The 22,219-nt window shown below is 36.2% G+C and overlaps 1 long non-coding RNA gene across 1 annotated transcript in view; it reads right to left on the bottom strand.

Moving 5' to 3' along the window:
• Positions 1–4,917: 4,917 nt before the first annotated feature.
• LOC125965069 (uncharacterized) overlaps positions 4,918–22,219 on the bottom strand; it is a 46,053-nt gene continuing 28,751 nt past the window's right edge. The window contains exon 3 of the long non-coding RNA XR_007478562.1: positions 4,918–5,017. This is a non-coding gene — a long non-coding RNA (uncharacterized LOC125965069). The remainder of the gene's footprint in view (positions 5,018–22,219) is intronic.

The raw sequence follows: 22,219 nt of genomic DNA, 5'->3' as shown, positions 1-22,219 counted from the left end.
GAATTTTTTAAAAGACACAAAAGTAAATATTGATTTCTGATAATACATAATACCTAAGACTCATCTTGAATATATGAATATAATTGTTTCGTTAGGCATCTTTACACTGTAGCTCTTGCAAGCCAAACTACTATTTCAAGCACAAAATCTCAAACATACTTTTGTAAAATTCTGAAATGTTTAGAAACTCAACACTAAAGCCTAATTTTATTTTATTTTATTTTTTATTATTTATTTATTTTTGTGGTACGCGGGCCTTTCACTGTTGTGGCCTCTCCCGTCGCGGAGCACAGGCTCCGGATGCGCAGGCGCAGCGGCCATGGCTCACGGGCCCAGCCGCTCCGCGGCATGTGGGATCTTCCCGGACTGGGGCACGAACCCGTGTCCCCTGCATCGGCAGGCGGACTCGCAACCACTGTGCCACCAGGGAAGCCCTAAAGCCTAATTTTAAACACAAGTCTTGCATATGCCTGTGAGTTGCTGAACTGAAGTACTAAAGAAATTTCTCTTCCATCATCCTGCCTTTAGACAATGTCTAGCTAATCATCCCAAAGCCATTAGATGCGATTTTATTTTTAAATGTCTCAGTCATGATGATTTCACAACCTCCCTTGTAATCCATTCCTGTACTTAAAGTTCTTTTTTCTCAGGAAGCCCTTCTCTAGGGTAAACTAGGAAGAAACAGTAAAAGAGACCTAAAAGGACTTTAAAATATTCATTCTTCTTTAAAAAAACAAACAAAAAAAGATATTCTCTTAGGGAATTTCACTGTCCTAAGCCAATTAAGAGAGAGCCATCTTGAGCAGGTAGATCAAAGTCTTATGGGACTGCACCTCAGGGACGGCCCTTTCCTATCACGGTTGCTCCAGAGCCAGGAAGTCATCCCAAAGAGTTTTCCTAGACAGAATGCCAAGGTTGTTCCAAGTTTGCGGCATCTCCCTTGGCTGGGCTCAAGCATCTGCCCTCTCAGGCTTTTCCTGCCTCTTTTGGTCTCCCCTACCTTCACTGTGAACCCAGAGATCTCATTACCATGAAAAACAAACAAGAGAAAACACCCTGCAAGTGTAAAGCATTATAGGATTTTAATGTCTTGTTTATACGGTCCCCAGGTATGCCCCTAACATTTCACCTTTCTGCTGTGTGACTCCTTCCACTACTGACTACCTGATGTACATTTATAAACCCCTGGAATTGGGAATTATTTCTAGAGGGCCCTGTTCTATCCCAATCAGATAGACAAACCCCAGAAAACCCAATTACCATTTATTATCATATTAATATATCACCACTCATATTTGCAATTTAAAAAAAAGATACTTTCCTGAGATAAGATCTTATCATAAAAACACTTGGTAACTCAGAGGGGAAGATTATTTTTGTTCAAAAAGGTGGGTCTCATTAATATTTTACTCATGGCAATGAGAAACTAAGGAAAGAAAGCATTATCTTTGTAAAAGGCATTAATGTGTCCATGGAAAATGCTACAACGTAGTATACTGAGAGCTGTTTGTTAAACTTAGCGTGCATTTTATTCCTTTTTAACTTCTGGTTTAGTGTTAATTCCTATTCTATTTGTATGTTAAAGAAAGCAAAGTTAGTTATATCATTCTCAGTGCTAATAAAATTGATGGTGAAAAATCTGACAAAGAAAACAGACGGTCCTCCTAAGACCCATCAAATCTCTCTATCTGCAGCCAGGCCTTGTTTCCTGGATCCTACATGTTTTATTGTTTAATGTAACTGATGACTTATATATCATGGACACAATAGAAATGCCAGACTAATTTTTACTGGAAGGGCATTCTCTCACACTCATGTTACTTGTTCATTATAATTTAGAACAGTCAGATGACAGATTTCTGAGCTGCAGATCAGTAGAATATCTGAGTTCCAGCCCCAGATTTACTATCAAAAAACCCAGGGCAAACCACTCAATATCTCTTAATCATATTCTAATTCAGTAGGTCTAGGGTGGTGACTCTGCATTTCTAACAGACTCATTTGATGATGATGCCGGTTCTCAGATCACACTTAGAGCAGCAAGACCTTAGGATATCTGACTTGTGTGTAGATAAAAGCAGTTGTACTTATTATTACACAGTACAACTGCATGAGTAAAATAATAGGTGAGAAAATGTTTGGAAAGTAAAGAACTATGTAAATGGGAAGTTTTATGAAGATATTAGCACCTTGCTTTTGAAACAAACTCAATGTGAAAATCTAACTTTGCAAAATAGATCAATAATTAAGAAATAATATACTTTTCTTGATGATTCTTTGCTTTATAAGAGATGTCAAGATGATATTTCTTCAGTTATTGTATCCACTAATACATTTAAGGTGATTCAACACTTAAAAATTACATTTAGGGCTTCCCTGGTGGTACAGTGGTTGAGAGTCCGCCTGCAGGGATCACGGGTTCATGCCCCGGTCCGGGAAGATCCCACATGCCGCGGAGCGGCTGGGCCCGTGAGCCATGGCCGCTGAGCCTGCGCGTCCGGAGCCTGTGCTCCGCAACGGGAGAGGCCACAGCAGTGAGAGGCCCAAGTACCGCAAAAAAAAAAAAAAAAAAAAAAAAAAATTACATTTAATGCATGGCTTCTCATGAGCACAAATACCTCATAAAACTCTATGCCAATAATTTACCATAAATGTAAGTCATATGTCCAGTCAAATTCTATTTAATACCTAGATTCAGTTTCTGTCTATCTGATCTAAAGTCTTAACAGAACTCAATTCAAAGAACTAATTTGACTGTTTTTTCTCTACTGAGTGGATAAATGGCAGCTGCAGCATTTTGTGTATGTAAAGAGAGTGTGCGTTTATTATTGGACTGAAAGAATTAACACTGGCCAAAGCAGTTAATGTACCACACTAGGTACGTGTACCACACTAGGAATAATTAATAATTTCTATTTTGGAAAAATAAAAGATTTTAGTGACTCACCAAGGCAATATCTCTTTGTTAGTATGCAAAATTTCTTTATATCAATTTTAAGCCTATAGGTAGTCCAAGCCAGAACTTATAGTAAGATATTAAAAACAAATAGCTCAAAATTTGTGAACCATATGAAGCTAAAATCTAGGCTGATGAAGAAAATAAGGGAGCACTGAGTGCGAGTGTGAGTATCTGTGTGTGTGTTAATGTGAGGACTGGTTTTTGCCAAGCACTGTAGGTCCTACAAAGTTACACTGAGCCAATAAATCAATAGAAACAGTACACGGATCACTAAGACTGGTAAGCAGAGAAAATGGAATAAAACCACAGATGTCTTGGATATCAAGGACCAGGAATTGGCATGAAGTATTTATTAAGCTATATCTAAAAATTACACCATCAGTTTGAGTGATTTGGCCTCTGGACAGAAAAACAAAAATAAAAGTAAGAATAAACCCAGTTCTTATTAAATTATTGTATAGTGAAGAAAAGAAAAGTTTCCCACAAGTTGTAATTTAAAGAATAAAAATATATACAGTACATCTTTGCTGCCCTAACTGATCTGAATAGCAATAACCTGGCACTTTCATATTACTCCCTTTTCCAGTAAGTAATTGGTCAGTTGGAAACATTTTGTAAAACATGGTCTTTTCTTTTTCTGATGTTAATGGCTCCTTGTTTATATGACTGTATCTGGCATTGATTATAAGGACATTTGTTGGATTCTAGTTTTATACTTATACATTTATAGGAACACATCAAGTATTAGGAGATACTCTATATATTTTCTCAATTTATTGAGTAGTAAAACCAGGAACAAAGAAATGAGAGAAGTCAGAGATTCGATGACAAAGCAGTGGCTTTGATTGAATCCAGTTCAGGAAGACAGTTAACTGCTTCCAAAAGTATTTATAAGAGTCCTGACCATAAACTGTGTATTTGAGCCATATTTACTAGGTATTAAAAACTGCTTGATATACATGTATGTTCAGTGAACAGCAGCACTATTCACAACAGCCAAAAGGAGAAAACAGCCCAAATGTCCATCAATAGGTAAATGAGTAAACAAATTGTGGTAGGTATATACAGTGGAATATTATTTAGCCAGAAAAAGGAGTGAAATACTGGTACATGCTACCATGTGGATAAACCTGAAAAGTATTACGATAAGCGAAAGAAGCTAGATGAAAAAGGTCACATTTTATATGAAATGTCCAAAACAGATAAATCCATAGACACGGAAATCAGATTAGTGGTTAATAGGGGTAGGGAGAGAAGACAATTCAGACTGATGACTTAACAGGCATGGGGTTTCTTTCTGGAGGGGTGAACATATTTTAGAACTAAGAGGTAGTGGTTGTACAACATTATGAATATACTAAATGCACTATTGTTTACTCTAAAATGCTTAATTTTATGTTATGTGAATTGCACCTCTATAAAAACCATTTGAGGGCTTCCCTGGTGGCGCAGTGGTTGGGAGTCCACCTGCCGATGCAGGGGACGCGGGTTCGTGCCCCAGTCCGGGAAGATCCCACATGCCGCGGAGCGGCTGGGCCCGTGAGCCATGGCCGCTGGGCCTGCGCGTCCGGAGCCTGTGCTCCGCAGCGGGAGAGGCCACAATAGTGAGAGGCCCGCGTACCACAAAAAAAAAAAAAAACCATTTGAGAATGAACAAAAGTAAGAATAATTATCACTCAGTGCCTAGTCAGCAGAGAGCCTGAGTGACAGTAAGTGTTCAATAAACATTCACTGAGCAATGAATGAATAATAAGATTATAATTCTCTTGCTAGATGGCCTGTTTTCAGAAAGCCATTGTTCAGATTTTTAGATTTCTCCCCCCTTCTAGAAACAGTGGAACCAGAAAATAGCATGAAAATCATAGAATTTAGAAGGGGAAATGTTAAATCACAGTCTAACCTGGTTACTGTATGAGGCCCACAGGTGTGACTCACTTTAATTAGGTAACAGCCACTTAGTCTCAGTAGGCCAGAATCTGAGGCTCCAGACTTCTAGTTCTCTCTTTGCTACTCCTCACTGCTTCAGCCATGACCCAAGATCCCTGAGAAGGTTGGAGCCTGGTGGAAGAGGAAAGATTTGACCAGACAACGGCTGTAATGAAGTTAGTTTACTCTGTGGATCAGGACTCAGGCCATATTTGGGTGCAGAGGGAACACAGCTGTACTAAAAAGAGGAAAAACAAAGTGGGTGGTAAATAAATTATCAAAAGTATAAAATGCAAATATCCCAATGGTTGATGCAATTCTATTCCCAGTGAGCAAATATCTAGAATTGTAACTCTTTTTCATAAGGGAGTTTAATATTGCTTAAAAGGAGAAAGAGGGAGGTAGGTCCCATTCAAACAAAGCCAAGGAAAATAAATACATGTACACCTCATAAATTTATTAGAATTATTTGAAATTTGATAGAATTTTAGGATAAAGGTCTATCCTAAGAAATTTGGCTAAGAATAGTCCTTATACGCTCATATTTTGTAATAATGTGATTTGTTTGAAAGTGAGTTCTTTTTTTGATTCCTATCCTTAAAGAATTTCCATTTTCAAAAAGCCAACATGAGGCTTTTCTTATAAGATAGTTCAGTGACAAGAGATAGAAATTGTCATTAAAAGGTATACTAGAAATTTTCTTTTTCAATGCTAAAAAAAAGTGAATCGAGCTTGCAAATTGTGTTGAGATGTGAGTGTGTGTGTGTTAAAGTTCAGTGCTGATGGAAATGTGCCAAGGACTGTAATACTAAGAACTGGCTTACGGCCAAGTGCCTTTGGTTTTAGAGAAGGCGAGCACGAGCCAGAGAATGCTCTCAGTACTGGTGGGAGGTTACTTGAAGTTGAGGGGGTCAGTGTATTTGATGCCCAGGAGCAGAGAGAAACAATGATTCTCTGATAATTAGGATAGTAATCCCAGCAGGGAAGCCCTATCACCTTTGTTTCTCTCAGACAGAAGCATCTCCAGGCTATGGCTTAATCTTGTGAGTACTCTAACTTGGAGAAATCATGATATCTTTGGTAGTATGCTGCGAGCTGACCCATGCTTACTTTGCAAACTCCTTCTTCCATAAACAGACATTATAGAAGGTGAAATTCTATGACTTGATCCTTGTTCAAAGCATCTTATAAACCATATCAGCAATAACACTGCAAAATCACTAAGATGAATGCACATTTCTTGTCAGTATACTTATATATGTTTAATTCTCTAAAATTTCTGTCCTTTATTCTTTTTTCTTTTGATAGCTTTCTTTTTTTTAATGTAAAGTCAATTGATTCCATTTTCTGTTTCCTCAAGCCCTCCTTTCCTCTCTACTCTATTAGAATACTTTTCCAGGCCTGATGGTGTAATTGTACATACAATATTTCTTATCCTGGCACTTTCTAACAATAAATATCAAGATCAAAGTTAAAGTCCCATTTGCAGGATTTTTTTTTTCATGTCAAAGACACACAGCACAAATCTGACCTTTTCCTAGGCCTAAAGCCTATGTTGGTTTTTTCTTTATTTCTATCATTTATAGTCCTGTTTCTGTGACTTTCTTTATTGATCTGACCCTCCTCTTTTCTTACTGAGAAAAATTCAGTTTTTACTATTAAAGATTCTTTTGACAGTGCTGTAAAACTCACACTTTAGTGATTTACATATGCTCCTAATTTAGTGATATTATTTGAATTCAACAATTTTTAACAATTAATTCACCTCCAGTTTCTGCAAATTCAGCTCTTGTACAGAGCCAGATCTCTTCATTGCTCAGGGAGCAGTCACCTAAGCCTTTGGGCATAACAGAACAAACATACTGATGTCTCTTAGCAGTTACTCATGTCTAGACTTTGCTCCAGAATCTCCTTAGTACTTCAGCTGAGCCTGAAGTCTCTAGTGGGATAAGCTAAGTTCTCTATTGCAGATAATTTTCTGACTCACAGTAAACAAGAAAATGTTGGGTGGAAAGATGCCATGACGGCAGAAACAAATGTTGTGGGGAATACTGCAAAAGCAGACTCTTACAGGCAACAAGTTCAGGAAACAATGAACAGTAAGATGGCAAACACCACAGATTCACTGTACTTAGAGAGGCTGCTGGGTTTTACACATGCTTTGTGTTTAGCCTAGATTTGTGATGAGGCCCTTAATATGCTCAGGGAAACTGCTGAATATTTTTTTTAATTGAAAACTTTATATGTGAATATTCCAACGAAGGATAACAAAAACACTGGATTTGCAGAAATTCTTTTCTACCAAGAGATCAAATACTCTAATACACAATACAGACAAGGACAGGTTACTAAAAGGAAAACTGAGAAGCCTAGAGAAGTACATTGAGTTGACAAAGCAAATCAGTGGCCAAGATGGAACTAAAATTTAAGTTTTTACTTATTTCAGAGAGTTGAAAATTATTTGATGAATGTGGAAATATAAAAGTGGAATATAAAAGTAATTGGCTAGACAGAGATTCAGAACAAATGCATTCAACCAGGCTACTGTTTAGTGTCTACAATATAGGAAAACTAGTATCTGACATATTTCATAAATATTTGGTATTAAGATTTTATAAAGGCATAATACATTAAAGAGATATAAAAGTTTATAATGCACAAGAGCCTTTTTATATTTAAAAAATAAGTTTATCGGGCTTCCCTGGTGGCGCAGTGGTTGAGAGTCCGTCTGCCAATGCAGGGGACACGGGTTCGTGCCCCGGTCTGGGAAGATCCCACATGCCGTGGAGCGGCTGGGCCTGTGAGCCATGGCCGCTGAGCCTGCGCGTCCGGAGCCTGTGCTCCGCAACGGGAGAGGCCACAACAGTGAGAGGCCTGCGTACCGCAAAAAAAATAAATAAGTTTATCACAGTGCTTGTCATATTTTATGCAGAGTATTACACAGCTTGTTGAAGCCAAGAGAATCCTACGTGTTTTTTTTAATAAACTGCACATAAGAGTTTATTAAGTCAACATTACAAACCAATGCTCAAAGCCAAAACATAAAGTTCCTGTTTCAATTAGATATACTAACTCAATCTCTGAAGACCTTCACATTTTCTCATGTTCTAAAACAGGGGTTGGCAAACTTCTTCTGAAAAGGACCAGAAAATAAATATTTTAGGCTTTGCAGGGCTTACAATCTCTGTTGCAAACACTCAAAGCAGCCATAGATAATATGTAAACAGATGAGTACAGCTATGTTCTCATAAAGTTTTATTCATGGACACTGATATTTGAATTTCACATAATTTTCACATGCTATGAAATACTGGTCTTTGATTTGTTTCTCTCCAATCATTTAAAAATGCAGAAACCATTCGTAGCTGCAGGACACATAAAAAACAGAAGCAGGCCAGTTTTGACCCATGCACCATAGTTTTCCAACCCCTGCTCCAAAATATGTATTTTTTAATACTTATTTAATTTTTAGGTTGAATATTCTCTCAATGACAGTGCCAGCAAAAGTATAATGAAAACTACAGCCTTATATGGAATTACTCTAAGAGGCTAACAGTGGAAAAGAACTGAAATTTAAGATAATAATAACATTTTCAGAGAAGAGAATGACACATTTATGTCATTATGTGAATGTATAACATAAGATAATCTTTACTTAACATAAATTGCAGACTGTTTGAGCAAATTACTAATTCAGTGTAAATGAGCTGGCTGTATAACTGGTTACTTGACATTCAGCTATTTTGCATATGTTTAATAACATTTTATTTTTGGTTAAGAATTAAACACATAAAATTTAACATTTTTAAACAAATCCTTTGGGAAACCATTGGCTTCTTAAAAATTATAGTAAAAAAGGTAAAATAGCCATAAGTGATAGAACCCTAAATAAGTTCCAATTATTCAAATTTTAATTACCTAAAATGGGGCTATGTCTTGTGAAGTATATATTTCATTAAAATTTATCTAGCTTAGTCAAATTTCCAATTATTAGATGAATTCAGTAATTCAATCACTCTATCCTTGACCCATGATTACCTCGGGAATTACTTACTATTTTAACAGACTCTTAGAGGTTAACATTTATTACATTTGTGATTTATCAAAATCTGACATTTATGGCTACTTTTACTCTATTCCCAGAAAATGCTAGAATCTTAGAACAATTTACCAATATTTTATCTCTCCTAATATACTATTGTTGTGTATTTTTCTGCATACTATAAAGACCAGAAGTCTTTATTATTACTGTTTATGCAGTAAATACTCATTTATATTTACCCAAATGTTTAAATCTCTTTGCTTTCACTGCTATCTACATTTCCAATTGGGATCATTTTTTTCTACCCAAAGAATACCCTATAGTATTCCCTTTAGTGTAGATGTGCTTGTGACTAATTCTCTCAGTTTTTTTTTTTTGTTTTTTTTTTTTTGGTACGCGGTCCTCTCACTGTTGTGGCCTCTCCCGTTGTGGAGCACAGGCTCCGGACGCGCAGGCTCAGCGGCCATGGCTCACGGGCCCAGCTGCTCCGCGGCATGTGGGATCCTCCCCGAGCGGGGCACAAACACCTGTCCCCTGCATCGGCAGGCGGACTCTCAACCACTGCGCAACCAGGGAAGCCCTCTCAGTTTTTGTCTTTATTTGTCTTTATTTATATGTCTTTATTTCCCCTTAATTATGGAAGAATGCTTTCACTGCATATCTAGTTTGGTTGTTATTTTCTTTCAGTGCCTTGAACTTATTATAACATTGTCTTCTGCTTTCCATTGTTTTTCTTTTCTTTTTTTTTTTGGCTGCCTTGTCTTTGTTGCTGTGCACAGGCTTCCTCTAGTTGTGGTGACGGGGGCTATTCTTCACTGTGGTGCACGGGCTTCTCACTGCTGTGGCTTCTGCACGGGCTCTAGGCGCACAGGCTTCTGTAGTTGTGGCACATGGGCTCTAGAGCTCAGGCTCAGTGGTTGTGGCACACAGGCTTAGTTGCTCCACGGCATGTGGGATCTTCCCGGACCAGGGCTTGAACCCGTGTCCCCTGCATTGGCAGGAGGGTTCTTAACCACTGGGCCACCAGGGAAGCCTGCCTTCCATTGTTTCTGTTTAGAATTTAGCTGTTGGCTCTTAGGCTAGTCATTGGTCCTTTGAAAGCAATCTGTCCTCCTCTGGCTGTTTCCTCCACACCCCTGGCTAATTTAAAAATTCTTTTCTCTTTATCTTTCCTTTTCAGAAAATTTTCTGTGATGGACCTGGCTGTGCATTTCTTTTGGTTTATCCTGTTTAGAGTTTGTAGGAAGTTATGAATTTTAAACTTATCTTTCATCAGTTTTTGGACGATTCTCAGCTATCACCTCTTCCAATATGTCTCTTAGTTTCTCTCCTCTACTTCTGGGATTCAACTGTACATATATATGGTTTTTTTTCACAAATCAACCTTTATGATTCTTACCCTTTCACCTATAATTTCAATCCTTTTGACTCTTCGTGCTTTATTCTCAATAGTTTCTTTTGTTCTAATGTGTCTAATCTGAGTTTTAATTCCAGCTATTCATTTTTCATTTCTAGGTTATATTTGGTAACATTTTCAAGTATTTTTTGTTCTGTATCTCCAAAAACTTTCAATATTGTCTTTTACCTTCTTGAATATGGTAAACATATTTATTTTAAAGTCTATTCTGATAAACCTAATGGACCCTAGGGCCTGTTTCTCTTCTCTATTGTTCCTGCTGGTTCTCAGTTATGTTGTCATGTTTCCTTGGGTACCTGGTTATTTTTTATTGTGTGCTAGACATTGTACTTGAAAACATTTATAGAGGGGAGTTGATCAAGATGGTGGAATAGGAGAATGCTAAGCTGACCCCTCTCCCCATGAACACATCAAAAATACATCTAGGGACTTCCCTGGTGGTCCAGTGGTAAAGAATATGCCTTCCAATGCAGGGGCCCTGGGTTCGATCCCTGGTCAGGGAACTAAGATCCCACATGCAATGGGGCAACTAAGCCCACGCACCACAACTACTGAGCTCACACACCTCAACTAGAGTGCCCATGTACCCTGGAGCCTGCACATCACAACTAGAGAGAGAAAACCCACATGCCACAACTAGAGAGAGAAAACCCACATGCCACAACTAGAGAGAAGCCCATGCATCGCAACAAGGACCTGACACAGCCAAAAATAAAAATAAAGAAATAAATATTTTTTAAAAAGAAAAATGTTAAAAAAAAAAAGGAAAAAATCTATATGGAACAATTCTCACTGAAAACAAACTGGAGACTGGCAGAAAGACTCTTGTACAACCAAGGCTGTAGGAAAGATGGGGTAGGAATGGAAGAAAAGTGATCAGGTTAGGACCTGTATCCCTGGAAGGAGACACAAAGAGAAGGAGGATTACACAGGTTCAGAGATCCTCCCTGGGGAGTGAGCAGTTCGAAACACATATTGGGCTTGTGACTAATTCTCTCAGGTTTTTTTTTGTTTTTATTTTTTGGTACGCGATCCTCTCACTGCTGTGGCCTCTCCCGTTGTGGAGCACAGGCTCCGGACGCGCAGGCTCAGCAGCCATGGCTCATGGGCCCAGCTGCTCCGCGGCATGTGGGATCTTCCTGGACCGGGGCACGAACCCATGTCCCCTGCATCGGCAGGCGGACTCTCAACCACTGTGCTACCAGGGAAGCCCAAGATTAACACATTTTTGACTGGAGACAGATTACAGCCACTGGTGTTAGTTTCTGCAAAAATCCCCCTGTCAATAATGTGTTAAAAGACAAAAATTATAAAATCACCTATAACTACAACAAACATTTAAGGGATAAACATGACGTTATAAAATAGGACATGAAAAACACAAAAATAGGGAGGGGAGTAAAAAATGTAGATCATTTAGAACATGTTTGAACTTAAATGAGTATCAATTTACAACAAGTAGAATAGTTATAGGTCAACATATATGAACTCTATGGTTACCACAAATCAAAAACCTACCACAGATACACAAAAACTAGAGAGAGAGGAACAGAAGCATAGCACCAAAGAAAATCATCAAATCACAAGGGAGGAAAGTAAAAGAAGAAGAAAAGAAGAGAGAAGAACTACAAAAATAACCAGAAAACAAGTAACAAGATGGCCATAAGTACATACCTATCGATAATCACTTTAAATGTCAATGGACTAAATGCTCCAACAAAAGACATAGGGTGGCTGATTAGATAAAAAAACAACACCCATCTATATGCAGCTTATAGGAGACTCACTTCAGAACTAAAGACACACAGACTGAAAGTGAGGGGATGGAAAAATATATTCCATAGAAATGGAAATGACAAGAAAGCTACAGTAGCAATACTCCTATCAGACAAAGTAGATTTTTAAAACAAAGTCTATAACAAAAGATAAAGGAGGGCATTATATAATGAGAAAGGGAATAATACCAGAAGAGATTATATTTAACATATATGTGCATTAACATATATGCACCTAATATAGGAGCACTAAATATATAAAGCACATATTAACAAACATAAAGAAAGAAATTGACAATAATACAATAATAATCGAGAAATTTAACACCTCATTTACATAACACCTCATTTACATGACAGATCATCCAGACAGAAAATCAATAAGGAAACAGTGGTCTTAAATGACACAATAGTCAAGTTGGACTTAGTATATATCTACAGGACATTACATTCAAAAACAGTAGAATATACATCCTTTTCAAGTGTACATGGAACATTCTCCAGGATAGATCACATGCTAGGCCACAAAACAAGCCTCAACAAATTTAAGAGGATAGAAATTATATTGAGCAATTGTTCCAACCACAATGGTATGAAACTAGAAATAAATTACAGGAAGAAAAATGGGAAAAACACAAACACATGGAGACTAAACAACATGCTACTAAAAACCAATGGGTCAATGAAGAAATCAAAGAGGAAGTCAAAAAATACCTCCAGACAAATGGAAATAAAAACACAACTTTCCAAAATATATGGGTCTATGCAAAAGCAGTCCTAAGAGGGAAGTTTATAGTGATACAGGCCCACACCAAGAAACAAGAAAAATCTCAAACAACCTAACATACCATCTAAAGGAATTAGAAAAAGAAGAACAAAGTCCAAAGTCAGCAGAAGGAAGGAAATAATGAAGATCAGAAAAGAAATAAGAAATAGAGACACCCCCCCCAAAAAAACAAAACATCAATGAAAATAAGAGCTGTTTTTCTGAAAAGCTAAACAAAATTAATAAGCCTTTAGCCAGGCTCATTAAGAAAAAAAGAGAGGACCAAATAAACAAAACAAGAAATGAAAGAGAAGAAATTACAACTGATATCACAGACATTAAAAAAATCATAAGGGGGGACTTCACTGGTGGTCCAGTGGTTAAGACTTTGTGCTCCCAGTGCAGGGGGCACGGGTTTTATCACTGGTTGGGGAACTAAGATCCTGCATGCTGCATGGCACAGCCAAAAATAATAAATAAATAAGGGAATACTATGAACAGTTATGTGTCAACAAACTGGATAACCTAGAAGAAATGGATACATTTCTGAAAACATACAATCTCCAAGACTGAATCAGGAAGAAATAGACAATAGGAATAGATTGTTTACCAGTAACCAAATTGAATCAGTAATCAAAAAACTCCCAACAAACAATAGTCCAGGACTAGACAGCTTCACAGAGGAATTCCACCAAACATATAAAGAAGAGCTAATACCTATTCTTCTCAAACTATTCCAAAAAAATTGAAGGGAACACTCCCAAATTCATTCTACAAAGGCTCCATTACCCTGATACCAAAATCAGACCATGACACTACAAAAAAAAGAAAATTACAGGCCAATGTCTCTGATGAATACAGATGCAAAATGCCTCAACAAAATATTAGCAAACCAAATTCAACAGTATATAAAAGGATCATACACCATGATCAAGTGGGATTCATTACAGGGATATAAGGATGATTCAATATCTTCAAATCAACCAATGTGATACACCACATTAACAAAAAGACAGATAAAAATCACACTATCATCTCAATAGAAGCTAGAAAAGCTTTTGACAAAATTCAACATCTATTCATGATACAAACTCTCATCAGAGTTGTTAAACCAGGGACTATATCTTAACATAATAAAGGTCATATATGACAAACCCACCGCTAACATAATACTCAATGGTGAAAAGCTGAAAGATTTTCCTCTAAAATCAGGAACAAGATAGGGATGCTCATTCTCACCACTTCTACCTAACATAGTATTGGAAGTCCTAGCCACAGCAATCAGACAAAAAAAGAAGTAAAAGGCATCCAAATTGGAAGGGGGTAAATAAAACTGTCACTGTTTGCAGACAACATGATCCTATATATAGAAAACGCTAAAGTCTCCACCCAAAAGCTATTATTAGAACTAATACATGAATTTAGTAAAGTTGCAGGATACAAGATTAATCTACAGAAATCTGTTGCTTTTCTGTACACTAATAATGAACTATCAGAAAGAGAAAGCAAGAAAACAAACCAGTTTAAAATCACACTAAAAAGAATAAAATAGGGCTTCCCTGGTGGCGCAGTGGTTGAGAGTCCACCTGCCGATGCAGGAGACATGGGTTCATGCCCTGGTCTGGGAAGATCCCACATGCCGCGGAGCGGCTAGGCCCGTGAGCCATGGCTGCTGAGTCTGTGCGTCCGGAGCCTGTGCTCTGCAACAGGAGAGGCCACAACAGTGAGAGGCCCGTGTACCGCAAAAAAAAAAAAAAAAAAAGAATAAAATAACTAGGAATAAACTTAACCAAGGAGGTAAAATACCTATACTCTGAAAACTATAAGACATTGATGAAGAAAACTGAAGGTGATACAAAGAAATGGAAAGCTATCCCATTTTCATGGATTGGAGGAATTAATATTGTTAAAATGCCCCTACAACCCAAAGAAATCTACAGATTTAATGCAATCCATATCAAAATACCCATAATATTTTTCACAGAATTAGAACAAATAATTCTAAATTTTACATGGAACCACAATAGATCCCGAATAGCCAAACGAAACTTGAGAAGAAGGAACAAAGGTAGAGGTATTATGTTCCCAAACTTCAGACCATATTACAAAGCTACAGTAATCAACACAGTATGGTACTGGCACAAAACCAGACACATTGATCAGTTGATCAATGGAACAGAATACAGAGCCCAGAAATAAACCCATGCACCCATGATCAATTAATCTATGACAAAGGAGGCAAGAATATAAAATGGGGAATAGATAGTGTCTTCAAAATGATGCTGGGAAAACTGAACAGCTACATGTAAAAGAATGAAATTAGAACATTCTCTAACACCAAATACCAAAAAAACCCAAAATGGATTAAAGATCTAAATGTAAGAATGGAAATCATAAAACTCCTAGAAAAAAACATAGGCAAAAAACTCTTTGACATAAATCATAGCAATTTTTAAAATCCATCTCCTAAGGCAAGGGAAACAAAAGCAAAAATAAACAAAAGGGACCTAATTAAACTTAAAAGCTTTTGCACAGCAAAGGAAACCATGACAACATATAAATACAACCTACTAAATGGGAAAAAATATTTACAAATTATATGACCGATAAGGGCTTAATATTCAAAATATATAAACAGTTCATACAACTCAATACCAAAAAAACAAACAACATGATTTTAAAATGGGCAAAAGACCTGAATAAACATATTTTCCAAAGAAGACACACAAACGGCCAACAGGAGGACGAAAAGATGCTCTCTAATCATCAGAGAAATGCAAATCAAAACCACAATATCACCTCACACCTGTCACAATGGATATCTTCAATAACAAATGTTGAAAAAAAAACAAATGTTGACAAAGATCTGGAGAAAAGGGAAACCTGGTACAGTGTTGATGGAAATGTGAATTGTTGAAGCCAGTATGGAAAACAGTATGATGGTTCCTCAAAAAACTAAAAATAGAACTACCATATGATCAGCAATTCTACTCATGGGTATATATCCAAAGAAAATGAAAACACTAATTAAAAAAGATACATGCAGGGCTTCCCTGGTGGTGCAATGGTTGAGAGTCTGCCTGCCAATGCAGGGGACACGGGTTCGTGCCCCAGTCCAGGAAGATCCCACATGCCGCGGAGCGGCTGGGCCCGTGAGCCATGGCCGCTGAGCCTGCGCGTCCGGAGCCTGTGCTCTGCAACAGGAGAGACCACAACAGTGAGAGGCCTGCTTACTGAAAAAAAAAAAAAAAAGATACATGCACCCCAATCCTCATAACACCACTATTTACCATAGCCAAGATATGGAAACAACCTAAGGGTTCATCAACAAATGAATGGATAAAGAAGAATGGTATATATACATATATATATATAATATATAGCATAATATCCTCAAGTCCATCCATGTTGTTGCAAATGGCAAAATTTCTTTTTGGGGGAGGGGCTGAGTAATATATATATATAATATATATTTTATATATATATATTCCCCCAAATATATATATATTTCCTCCCTTGGTGGGAGGGGCTGAGTAATACATATTTCCTCCAAAACAGAAATTTTGCCATTTGCAACAACATAGATGGACCTGAGGGTACTATGCTATATATATACATATATATACATATATACATATATTTTTATATACATACACACACACATATGTGTATATACATATATAGTACAATATATATGTATATATACCACTCTATGTATATACACCAATATATATGTATATCTACCATATATATATGTATATATACCATACTGTTTTCCACAGTGGTTTCACAAATTTACATTTCCATTAGCAGTGTACCAGGTTTCCCTTTTCTCCAAAAAGAAATTTTGCCATTTGCAACAACATGGATAGACTTGAGTGTATCATGTTTAGTGAAATACGTCAGTCATAGAAAGACAAATACTGTATATGTCATCACTTATATGTGGAATCTAAAAAATAATCAAACGAGTGAATATAACAAAACAGAAACAGACTCACATGTATGGAGAACAAACTAGTAGTTACCAGTGGGGAGAGGGAAGCAGGGAAGGGCAAGGTTGGGGAAGGGGATTAAGAGGTAAAAACTCCTATATAATATAAATAAGCTACGAGGATATATTGTACAGCACAGGGAATGTAGCCAATATTTTACAATAACTTTTAATTTTTATAGATTTTATAACCTATAAAAATATTGAATCACTATGTTGTACACCTGAAACTAATTTTATAAATCAACTATACTTCAGTTTAAAAAATGCTTATAGAAATAATTTGATGCTTACAATAATATTATCATACTGCATGGTGAATTTATTTTTATCTTGGCAAATTGTATTTTTAAAAATCCAAGTATATGCTGTATATTGAGGTACACCTAAAATATAAAGACACAAAAAGTTTGAAAGTAAAAAGACAGAAAAAAATGTACCCAGGAAATACAACGCCCCAAAAACTGGTGCCACAATATTAGTATCAGACAAAGTACACTTTAAGATAAACACTATTAGGCACAATATGGTCATTACATCATGATGATATGAACAATCCATTAAGAAAGTATAAAAATTCTTAACCTGTATGTATCTAATTATATTATCATTAAAAAGGCAAAAATGGGGCTTCCCTGGTGGTGCAGTGGTTGAGGGTCCGCCTGCTGATGCAGGGGACATGGGTTCGTGCCCTAGTCCGGGAAGATCCCACATGCCGCGGAGCGGCTGGGCCTGTGAGCCATGGCCGCTGAGCCTGCGTGTCCGGAGCCTGTGCTCCGCTACAGGAGAGGCCACAGCAGTGAGAGGCCCGTGTACCACAAAAGAAAAAAAAAAAAAGGCAAAAATGGAGAAAATTACAAGAAGAGAAGGATAAATACATTCAAATAGGAGAGATGTAAACATACTTCTCTTCATATTTAAGATACTATGCAGACAAGAAATTAGTAAAGCATAAAAAATGTGAAAGCACAATTAATATTCTTTCTCTACTGGACATACACATATATGTATGTGTGTATGTATATAACATACTGTTATATCCATCAAATACATAATATATAGTCTTTTCAAGTACATAAATAACAGTTTAAAAATTGATCATTAACTTGCAAACTAAACTAAATAACAAATACCAAAGAATATTTGTCAGGGAGATAATTTTCTCTGATACCAATGAAATTACATTAGATAATAACAAATGAGAGAATAAATTTTTAAAGTGAAAATTCCTTTTATTCCACACATCCTCTCCCCTACCCTCCATCCTAAATAACCAAGATGAAGAGATAACTATTGTAACAGTTGGGCCATATCCTCTCAGATCTTTTTTATTTTTTTCTAATAACATAGTAACATTCATCACATTATTTAGAAAATTTTCAGATTTTTAGTAAAATCATTTCCTCTATATTCTTTTTTTAATTGAAATATAGTTGAGGTACAGTATTTTATTAGTTTCAGGTGTACTATGTAATGATATGACATTTGTGTTTATTTTGAAATGATCCCCACAATAAGTCTAGTAACCATCTGTTCCCACACAAAGTTATCACAAATATTATTGACCACATTTCTTATAATGTATGTTACATTCTCATGACTTATTTATTATACACCTGGAGGTTTGTACCTTTATATTCCTACACTTACTTCTCTTACCCCCCACCTTCCTTCCTTCTGGCAACAACCCATTTGTTCTCTGTACCTATGAGTCTGTTTTCATTTAATTTTTAATTTAACATCTTCTTTATCCATTCATCTGTCAGTGGACATTTACATTGCTTCCATATCTTGGCTATTGTAAATAATGCTGCAATGAACATTAGAGTGTATATCTCTTTTCCAACTAGTGTTTTTTGTTTTCTTCGAGTAAATACCCAGAAGTGAATGGCTGGATCACATGGCAGTTCTATTTTTAATTTTTTAAGGAAACTCCATACTGTTTTCCATAGTGGTTGCACCAGTTTACAATCTACTGATAGTGCACGAGGTTTTCATTTTCTCCACATCCTCACCAACACTTGTTATTTGTTGTCTCTTTGATGTTAGTCATTCTGACAGATATGAGGTCATTATAGTTTTGATTTGCATTTCCCTGATGATTAGTGATGTTGAGTATCTTTTCATGTATCTCTTGGTCATCTGTATGTCATTTTCGGAAAAATGTCTGTTCAGGTCCTCTGTCCATTGTTTAATTGGGTTGTGTGGGTTTGTTTGTTTGTTTTGTTTTGGGGGGGTTTTGTTGTTGTTTTTTAGTTGTATGTGTTTTTTGTATATTTTGGATATTAACCCCTTGTCAGATATATAATTTGGGAATATCTTCTCCCTCGAGTAGGCTACTTTTTCATTTTATTGATAATTTCCTTCACTGTGCAAAAGCTTTTTAGTTTGATAAAGTCCAATTTGTGTATTTTTGCTTTTGTTTTCCTTGCCTGAGACAACATATCCAAAAAAATATTGCTGAGACTGAGGTCAAAAAGTATACTGCCTACATTTATATTCTACTAGGAGTTTCATGGTTTCTGGTCTTACATTTAGCTCTTTAACCTATTTTGAGTTTATTTTTGTATATAATATGAGTAGCTATTCAGTTTTCCCAACACCTTTCATTGAAGAGGCTGTCTTTTCCCCATTGTATATTCTTACCTCCTTTGTCATAGATTAATTGACCATTTAAGTGACAGGTTATTTCTGGGCTCTCAATTCTGTTCTACTGAACTATGTGTCTGTATTTGTAACAGTACCATACTGTTTTGATTACTCTAGCTTTAAGTATAGTTTGAAATCAGGGAATGTAATGGCTTCAGCTTTGTTCTTTTATCTCAAGATTGTTTTGGCTATTTGGGTTCTTTTGTGTTTCCATACAAATTTTTGACTTATTTGTTCTATTTCTGTGAAAAATGCTATTGATATTTTGATAGAGACTGCACTGAATCCTGAGGGGAAATAAGAAAGAGAACATGACACAAATACAAACAATATGGTAGAGAAACAGGGCTTTTTACATGTATTACTTTATTACATGATGAAAGTAGGGAAAGGAAGAATTATACAATGAATTATTGGGGATATTTGCTGAATAATTTGAAAAAACAATGTCATTGCTTCTGACCAAATACTGAAATGAATTCTCAGGATCAGAGTTAATGGTGGAAATAAACCATAATAATCTAAAAGAAAATTGGTCTAAATATCTTTCTGAACTGTCAGTAGGAAATTCAAAGAAAATACCACAAAATATTAAATGTGTTCTTTGCTTCTTCTTTCTTCTTTTAAAATACACCACACACAAATATATATATAGTGTATATTTTATATATATAGTGTGTATATATAGTTGTCATACAACTCAGTACATTATTGCCATACAACTCAATAGTGAAAAAACAAACAACCCAATGAAAAAATGGGCAGAAGACCTAAACAGACATTTTTCCAAAGAAGACATACAGATGGCCAATAGGCACATGAAAAGATGCTTAACATCACTAATTATTAGAGATAAGCAGATCAAAACCACAGTGAGAGATCACCTCACACTGGTCAGAATGGCTATCATCAAAAAGTTTACAAATAATAAATGCTGGAGAGGATGTGGAGAAAAGGGAACCCTCCTACATTGTTGGTGGGAATATAAATTGGTTCAGCCACTATGGAAAACAGTATGGAGTTTCCTTAAAAAAAACTACCAATAGAGCTACCATATGATCTAGCAATTCCATTCCTGGGTATATATCTGGAAAAAACAAAAACTCTAATTAAAAAGATACATGCACCTCAATGTTCATAGCAGCACTATTTACAATAGCCAAGACATGGAAACAACCCACAAGCCCATCAACAGAGGACTGGCTTAAGAAGATGTGATATATATTCACAATGGAATATTACTCAGCCATAAAAAAGAATGAAATATTGCCATTTGCAGCAACATGGATGGATCCAGAGAATATGCCTAATGAAATAATTGAGACAAAGACAAATACTATATGATAGCACTCATATGTGGAATCTATACACAAAACAGAAACAGACTCACAGACATAGAAAACAAAGTTATGGTGACCAAAGAGGAGGGGGAACAAATTAGAAATATGGGGTTAATAAATATAAACTACTATGCATAAAATAGATAAGCAACAAGGATTTACTATATAACACAGGGAATTATATACAATATCTTGTAATAACCTCTAGTGGAATATGATCTGCAAAAAATAAAAAAACTGAGTCACTATGCTGTACACATGAAACGAATGCAATATTGTAAATCAACTATACTTCAATAAAAATAAAATAAAATACATAATTGTTTTAAAATATTATATATTGGGACTTCCCTGGTGGTCCAGTGGTAAATAATCTGCCTTCCAATGCAGGGGACGCAGGTTCGATCCCTGGTCGAGGAACTAAGATCCCACATGCTGCAGGGCAACTAAGTCTGCGTGCCACAACTACTGAGCTCACGTACCTCAATGAGAGAGCCCATGTACTGCAAACTACAGAGCTCACACGTCCTGGAGCCTGCACACCACAACTAGAGAAGAGAAAACTCGCACTGCCACAAGTAGAGAGAAGCCCACACACCACAACAAAAAGATCCTGCATGCCTCAACGAAGATCCCATGTTCTGCAATGCACCTAAGACCCGACCCGGCCAAAATAAATAAATAAATAATAAATAGATAAATAAATCTTTTTTTAAAAAAATAAAATATTATATATTACATATAATAATGATGTATAAATATTATATATAATTGTATATGTATATACATATGCCTATAAGGTATTGAAATGTAATATATTTGCCAGTATACCGTATGAATATTGACTAAAGATTCTCCTCAATAAAATACTAGAAAACTGAATCCAGCAGCATATAAAAAGGGTATTATACCATGACCAAGTGGGACTTATCCCGGGAACGCAGGTTGGTTCAACATATGAAAATTAATCAGTATAATACACCATATGAATGGAATAAAGGAAAAAGTATAATCATTTCAATAAACATAGTAAAAGTATCTGAGAAAATCCAAAACAGTTTTACGATTAAAACATCCAACAAACTAGGATTAGTTTAAGGAACTTCCTTAACCTCACAAAGAGCATCTACAAAAAACCCCACAGCTAACGATAAATTTAATGGTGAAAGACTAGATGCTTTCCCCATATGATAAGGAAGAAGAAAAGGATGTTTACTTTTGCCACTTGTATTTAACACTGTATTGAAGGTTCCAGCCAGGGAAGACTAGAAAAGAACTAACTCTCTTTGCAGATGACAAGATATTGTAACAAAGTCCTAAAGAATCCACTAAAAAATCTATGTCTGATGTA

This window comes from Orcinus orca, chromosome 7 (genome assembly GCF_937001465.1).
Source record: "Orcinus orca chromosome 7, mOrcOrc1.1, whole genome shotgun sequence".
Taxonomy (NCBI): Eukaryota; Metazoa; Chordata; class Mammalia; order Artiodactyla; family Delphinidae; genus Orcinus; species Orcinus orca.
The sequence above is the reverse complement of the archived record's forward strand: the minus strand, read 5'-3'. Positions and strand labels throughout refer to the sequence as shown.